General features: G+C 44.3%; 1 pseudogene; it reads left to right on the top strand.

The window, feature by feature from the left end:
• The first annotated feature begins 2,754 nt into the window (after positions 1-2,754).
• LOC117311626 (protocadherin beta-2-like) lies at positions 2,755-5,734 on the top strand (annotated as a pseudogene).
• The last annotated feature ends 760 nt before the right edge of the window (positions 5,735-6,494 follow it).

Consider the following 6,494-nt stretch of genomic DNA (forward strand, 5'->3'; position numbering starts at 1 on the left):
GAATTTTCCTAACTTAACATATACGATGTAGCAGAGCCAGTACTTGAATATTTCCTGACATAAAAGTCTGTGCTCTTAATCACCACTCAAAAATATCTCCTAAAGATATTGTTAACAGAAGAAGCCACTCACACACGCACATACTCATGCTTAGGACTCTCCTTTAAGTTGAGTATTAGGTAGATGAGCAAATTGAAATAGGAAACAAGGGCCCAGCCCTAGTCTTTTAGTTAGTTGTCACCCCACAACACGTCATACAGAACTCTGTGATGTTGACTGAGTAAAAGACTGTATCCCAAATAAGCCATGATGTTCCCATCATTTGAGTAAATCTTCTTTCCTGTAAAATCAGAAATACTTTATCTACATTATCTGCAGTCGAAAACTATTTCAATGGGTTTCTTTTTAAGTTGGTACCATAAAATTCAACGTACCTCGAACCTCACCTCCTCTGAGAATCTTTCCTGATACTCCATTTCTGTTCTTACTTAAATATTCCTTTTGAGTACTTCAGAGTGCCTGTGCAAATCTTTGTCTTAGCACTTATGACTCACTACAGTAATTATCGCTTTACTTTACTTCTAGGCTGTAACCTCTTGGGGTGTAAGTACCAGGCTTTATTCCATTTTATATCCCTAATGCCTTTCACAGTGCCTGAAATTAATCTGTGTGTAATAAACACCTGCCGATGAATTTAAAAACTCAATGAATGTACAGCCAAACGACTGGCCTGTCTAAAATGGAAGAAATCAAATTCAAATTACTCTCAAAAGAAATTGTACAGCTGGATGATAATAAAGCCGTATACTAATTAAAAATTGTAATTAGCTCAACCCAAAGTCGGAGAAGTAATTTAAACTATCAGGAGGTAAGAATTGTGCCACTAGACCACGTGACACGAACAGATTTTTGTTTGTTTGTTTTTTGACAGTTTCTGAGGGAAAGCGCTGTACAAACCAGGTTTGCAGTTCAGACGCCTGGCGGCGCTGCAGGCTAAAAATGGAGGTGGGGCCAGGCGCTTGCCACAGACTCCATTTTACAAAAGACAAAACTGAGAGGGGCTGGGGGTTGACGCGCCTTGGAAAACGTCGGCAGCAAGCTAAGATTTTAGACCGTTCTTCAAACAAATGGGAACTAGATATATGTTGATGTTATCCCTACTGGAAGACTTCCGAAGGCTTCTTTCATTAAAGACAACGCAGTCCAAGAGGCTATGCTGGAAACTGAGAGAAAATCCAGCAGAAAAAGGCAAGTGGTGAGTTTTCCTTTTCTTCCTGGGCGTAGCGTAAGCAGTCCAGGAAAAGGAAGGCTGCTTTTTATAGCCGGTTCCTGGAGATTTGGCCTCGCAGCGGAAAGGGGAGTGTCTGCGTAGAGGCGGGCGGACAGACCTGAGCAAGGTGGTTTCCAAACTGACCAAAGATTCGTGAGTAAAGGCTCTTCTGTGGGTGGATCTAAACTATTAAGAGATCAAAGAATATTTTAGATACACCCACAGAAGAGCCTTTCCTCCCGAATAGGAAGCCAGACCTATAGAAACTATACATTTCCAAGTATTACCTGTAAACTTCTATGTTTTCTGAGAAAAATGTATGAATCTGAGATGTTGCCCCTTTGAAAAACTCTTGTGAATGTTTCAGAATGTGCATGGGGATGTGCATGAGATTTGGTTGAATTTTCCACCATTGGAAACCACACAGGGAGTTTAATTTCACAATAATATGCGATGCAATAGTGGGGTGAGTAATTCGCCCATTCTTGGGGGAAAATCACTGGATGAAGAACAACCTATGGTAAGTTTAACTCTCACAGAAGAAAATGGTAGGTATCAACACTAGTCTCAGACCTCCTAAGGTCCAGATCGTGACAATCAGTGACAACCTTTGAGATGCATGCTCCTCAGCAACCTGGTTGTCAAAGCCTGCTCAAGATTTAATCTCAGTATATTAAGGAGCTGTTCACAGAATTCTCCAGACTCACTGAATTTTCCAGTCTCACTGAATTCTCCAATCTCTGGTGCGTACTCACCACACATTTTAAATACCACTCATATCTGTGCATTATAAACATCCACTGCAAGAAAATTACCAGGCAACTTCATGACTACATGGCAAACATTCAGGCAATTTACATAGGACATAGTTTCAGAAATACCTTTCTTCATGTAAAAGATGTTGGATGACAATTCCATAAAATTGGTGATGTTGACACTTACCTGCTCATCCTACAAGTACTTCCAGAAGAAGACTTCACCTCTTTAAGGATTATCTCAGAACTCTGGAATAAAAAGAAAATGCCTTGGTCCTTCCTTCCAGAATTTTCTTTCCATTGAATGTAAAAAAAAAAAAAAAATCCCCATATTCTGCCAACCTAATGCAAGACAGAGAGATGGGAGATCCATCTCTTTAACATCACCTTATCTCCAATTAAATTAGGTTACTTGAAGCTAAAAACAAGATAGTATGTGGAGACAGCTATCACCCTTGGCATTCTTGCTTTTTGGGCTCTGGGTAAAAAGTAGAGGAAACACCCCCTTTCTGAATAATGCTATAGTTGTTGTTTTATTGCTCTATCTTCAGTAGTGTTTTCTTTTCTTCTGAAGCATAGCTAATTGTTAATTTATAGTCACAAGTACCAATGCCTTAGCTATTTTTATCTTTTGTTTACCTGTAAGACAACTGATCTGGACACTTCAAAAAATTCAATATCAATAAAATACAGGGGACTGTTCTAGAATAAACAGATGTAACACCAATACAATCATAAAACTTGGTTTAAAAACAAATTTTCTAAGACATTCCTTATGTCAAGTGGTTAAGAAAATAAGTGCATTTCTAAAAGGAATCCAAGAGTGAATATGAATTCTTATTTAAGTTGAAGAAAACTGGGGGAGGATAATGGAAGGATAATTTTAAAAAGTTATTAGGGACTGGATTTTAGTTAATATGGAATTATTGTTACTTCGGTACATTGAGAGACACTACTTGAAAATATTCCATTTAGATTGCCATCAGTCTGAAAGAAAGGATTGGGATTTCCTTAATGTTTTGGTAAAAAGAAACACTCGGAAAGGACGCAGGGTGGCGCTGCAGCATTAGAAGTAGAAGGAAGAAAGCTACCAGTCTGCGCTCCTCTAGCCAGATGCTCTGCTAAAGAAGCAAGCAGAAAAAGGAGGCTTTCTAAGGCAGTTGCTCCGGGAAATCAGGGCCATAGGCATCTCCACCTATCCCAGTGTCTGAGTGATACTGGGAGATAGATCAGCGACAACGTGAATCCGAGCTGGGTCAAGTTTGCTGGGAAACGAGAGTGCGATGGAGGCAGGAGAGAGGAAGAAATGCTTTCTGAAATAAAGGCAAGTCTTGATATTCTTTGTTTGGCTGTGCATAGCTCAGGCCGGCTCTGAGCCTAGGCGTTATTCAGTGGTCGAGGAAATGGACAGTGGCTCCTTTGTGGCCAATCTGTTGAAAGACTTGGGGTTGGAGGTAGATGATCTATCTGTTCGGGCCCCCCGGGTCGTTTCCAAAGGGAAAAAAATGCGTTTGCATTTTGATAGGCAGACCGGGGATTTGTTGTTAAATGAGAAACTGGACCGCGAGGAGCTATGTGGCCCTACCGAGCCCTGTGTACACCTTTCCAGATGTTACTGGAAAATCCCTTGAAGTTTTTCCAGGCTGAGCTACGGATTAGGGACATAAATGATCATTCTCCAGTTTTCCTAGACAAAGATAATATTGAAAATTTCAGAAAGTATCACTCCTGGAACTACTTTCCTAATAGAGCGTGCCCAGGACTTAGATGTAGGAAGCAACAGTCTCCAAAGTTACACAGTCAGCCCCAATTCCCACTTCCATCTTAAATTACAAGACAGTGCCGACGGCACAATATTACCACAGCTGGTGCTGGACAAAGCACTGGATAGAGAGGAACAGCCTGAGATCAGATTAACCGTCACAGCGCTGGATGGCGGGATTTCACCCAGGTCTGAGACCGCCCTAATCCACATTGAAGTCTTAGACATCAATGATAATGCCCCCGAGTTTGCAAAGCTGCACTATGAGGCGCATGTCCTAGAAAACAGCCCCATTGGATCCCAGGTTGCCATTGTCTCTGCCAGAGATTTAGATATTGGAACCTATGGAGAAATATCTTACGTACTTTCCCAAGCATCTGAGGATATTCGGAAAACATTTGGAATAAATGCAAAATCGGGAGAACTCCTTTTAACACAGGAACTGGATTTTGAATCTATTCAGACTTATACATTAAATATTCAGGCGACAGATGGTGGGGGCCTTTCTGGCAGTTGTGTGGTGTTTGTCCAAGTGATGGATTTGAATGACAACCCGCCAGAACTGACCATGTCAACGCTTATCACTGAGATCCCAGAAAGCTTGCAGGAGACTGTAATTGCTGTATTCAGCGTTTCAGATCCTGACTCTGGAGGCAATGGAAGGATGGTTTGCTCCATCCAAGATGATCTTCCCTTCATTCTTAAACCCTCTGTTGAGAATTTTTACAGTTTAGTCACAAAGACAGCCCTGGACCGAGAAACAAGATCCGAATATAACATCACCATCACCGTCACAGATATGGGGACACCGAGACTGAAAACCCAGCACAACATAACCGTGCTGGTGTCCGACGTCAACGACAACGCCCCCGCCTTCACCCAGACCTCCTACACCCTGTCCGTCCTCGAGAACAACAGCCCCGCCCTGCACTTCGGCAGCGTCCGCGCCACAGACAGAGACGCGGGCGCCAACGCCCAGGTCACCTACTCGCTGCTGCCGCCCCTCGACGCGCACGTGCCCCTGGCCTCCCTGGTGTCCATCAACCCGGACAACGGCCACCTGTTCGCCCTGAGGTCCCTGGACTACGAGGCCCTGCGGGCGTTCGAGTTCCGCGTGGGCGCCGCCGACCGCGGCTCGCCCGCGCTCAGCAGCCAGGTGCTGGTGCGCGTGCTCGTGGCGAACGACAAGGACAACGCGCCCTTCGTGCTGTACCCGCTGCAGAACGCCTCGGCGCCCTGCACCGAGCTGGTGCCCAGGGCGGCCGAGGCGGGTTACCTGGTGACCAAGGTGGTGGCGGTGGACGGCGACTCGGGCCAGAACGCCTGGCTGTCGTACCAGCTGCTCAAGGCCACGGAGCCCGGCCTCTTCGGCGTGTGGGCGCACAACGGCGAGGTGCGCACGTCCCGGCTGCTGAGCGAGCGCGACGCGGCCAAGCACAGGCTGCTGGTGCTGGTCAAGGACAACGGCGAGCCGCCGCTCTCGGCCAGCGTCACGCTGCACGTGCTGCTGGTGGACGGCTTCTCGCAGCCCTACCTGCCGGCCCCGGAAGCGGAAGCGGCGGACGCGGCCCCGGCCGCCCCTCCTACCGTCTACTTAGTGGTCGCCTTGGCGTCGGTGTCGTCGCTCTTCGTCTTCTCGGTGCTGGTGTTCGTCGTGGTGCGGCTGTGCAGGAGGGGCGGGGCGACCTCGGTGGGTTGCTGCTCGGTGCCCGAGGGCCACTTTCCGGGCCACCTGGTGGACGTCAGCGGCACGGGGACCCTGTCCCAGAGCTACCAGTACGAGGTGTGTCTGATGGGAGGCTCTGGGACTTTCAAGTTCCTCAAGCCGGTTATCCCAAACTTCCTTACTCAAGATGAGGAGAGGGTTAGTGAGGCAAACCCCAGTTTCAGGAATAGTTTTGAATTCAGTTAAATTTTAATAAGGGTCTATGATGCCGTCTCAGTCAAATTGTGCAGTCCTTTTTTACTGCCTTGCCCATTGGAGCTGTTTTCTTTGTATTTGAAATGTAACTATCTTATTCCAATTCAGCGCATGTTACTGGTGTTTCTAGATGTGCTGCTCTGTGGTATAATGAATGCAAATTTTCTTTCTTACTGTTGATATCACTGTAACTTAATTCGATTTAATGTGTGAAAGTATATTTTGTATTTTCTGAAGTCTTTAATTTTTAGAGCACTTTTTTTCAAAATTCACCTTCCATAGTCCCTAGGTAATTTTTGCATTCCTACATTTTTGAAAGTTTGCAATAAGTACACAGGATTACTCTTTTTCCTACCCAGAATATTTGTGTTTGTATAGAGTATTCTCTTAGGCTAGTTTAAACTTTCTTCCTGTGAACTCACATTGGCTAAAACCATTAACATAGGTACATTCATGAATCACAAAGCACCCTCTCACACTTTTCTAAATATATACTTCCTTAAAATGTTCATACCTGATAAGTATGATTCTTTAGAGATTGTGAAAACCTTGACTGTTGGATTCTACAAATCATCCACATTAAAAGTCTTCAATAAATCAACTACCAATATTCTAAAATGTAGTTAAATAAATAGCAATGTCCAGTCATTTTCAGACATGCTAATTATTCATGCTTTTTATTAAAAATTTTAAAACCTCTGATTGTTTCAATCCCTCCATTTAAAAATCTGTTTTAATTATTTAAAACCATCTATTCTTTGAGTACTTCATTAAAATCCAAAAGAT

This window comes from Tursiops truncatus, chromosome 3 (assembly GCF_011762595.2).
Source record: "Tursiops truncatus isolate mTurTru1 chromosome 3, mTurTru1.mat.Y, whole genome shotgun sequence".
Lineage (NCBI taxonomy): Eukaryota > Metazoa > Chordata > Mammalia > Artiodactyla > Delphinidae > Tursiops > Tursiops truncatus.